We start from the raw sequence: 1445 nt of genomic DNA on the forward strand, positions 1-1445 counted from the left end.
GTTTGTACGTATGTATATATATATATAAATATATATATATATATGAGTTCAAAAAAACAATAACAAAAAAACAACAAAGTGAGGACGTGATATGGGTAGTGTTATTGGACGCTCAGGAAAGGAAAGAGAGAGCGTATGACATTTCGGGCGTAGCCCTTCGTCGGAAAGATGGAAAGTTCGGAGAATGGAAGAACGGAGAAACAGGAAAATGGTACCGATGCCCACGAGGTTACATTGTGAAAAGACCGGAAGAGGAGGTGGTGGGGGAAAAGTTCTTTCTAAGACAGGAGAGTGAAAAAGGGAGATGAATATCTGTGAGTGTGCGAGAGTCTGCGAGTGTGTGTGTGATAACAGAACGTGTGTGTGCGTATGTATGTATGTATGCATGTGTGTGTGTGTATGTGTGTGTGCAGGGTTTGGTGGTTTATCTGTTAGTGTGGTTGTGTGTGTGTGTGTGTGTATGACGTAGTGGAAGAAATTAGTAGCAGGACTGGTTAGTGGACGCTTATAGACAGTGTAGGTGGAAGGTCAACAGGCGGTTTTTTGAGTATGTGTGTGTATTTTGTATGTGCGCGTGTGTGTATGTGTATGTTTTTGTGCGTGCGTGTGTGTTTGTGTGTATGTGTATGTTGTGTATATGTGCGTTGCTGTATGTGTTTGTGTGTGTGGGTGGGGGTGTTTGTGTTTAATCGTCATAATTTTGTTTGAACAGATGAAAAAGAAATTAATGCGTGTATATGTTTTATAATTAAATAAAAAATAATCAAAAATAACAACGTATGTATATATATACTCGTGTATTCAGTTATATTTATCCTATTTGTGTGTGTGTGTGTGTGCATGTGCGTGTGTGTCCTCGTTCTCGGTGTATGTGTATATATGTATGTATATGTAAACTTATGCATATATGTACGAGCATACGCACACACGCCCACACATTTTGAGTAAGTTAAAAACATAAACGTGAATCTGCGTTCGATGTTTGTATGTGACTGTTTCCGTGCTGCGAATCTTACTTTTGTGCACGTTTCTGCGAATGCATTATGTATGTAATGCCAACACGTGTAAGCTTCTGACATGTATGCTAGCGCTTGCGCGTGTAACGCTATTATTCTACACTGTTGTACAAACGCTGTTGCTATTATGCTGGATGTTGCACGATGCTACTCATGTAAATCTAAAGTTTTGCTTATGGTCATTTATTGTTATGTAAAACTTCGTATGTCTTTAGTCACGTTCTTTTTTTTTGTTGTTTCGGGTTTTCCTATATTTATAATTTCAAACCACTCTCTCTCACTGTTTCTTTATCTATCTATCTATCCATCTATCTATCTATCTATCTATCTATCTATCTATCTATCTATCTATCTATCTATCTATCTATCTATCTATCTATCTATCTATCTATACATAGAAATATATACATACATACATACATATATATA

The sequence above is a fragment of the Octopus bimaculoides genome, chromosome 12 (assembly GCF_001194135.2).
Source record: "Octopus bimaculoides isolate UCB-OBI-ISO-001 chromosome 12, ASM119413v2, whole genome shotgun sequence".
NCBI lineage: Eukaryota > Metazoa > Mollusca > Cephalopoda > Octopoda > Octopodidae > Octopus > Octopus bimaculoides.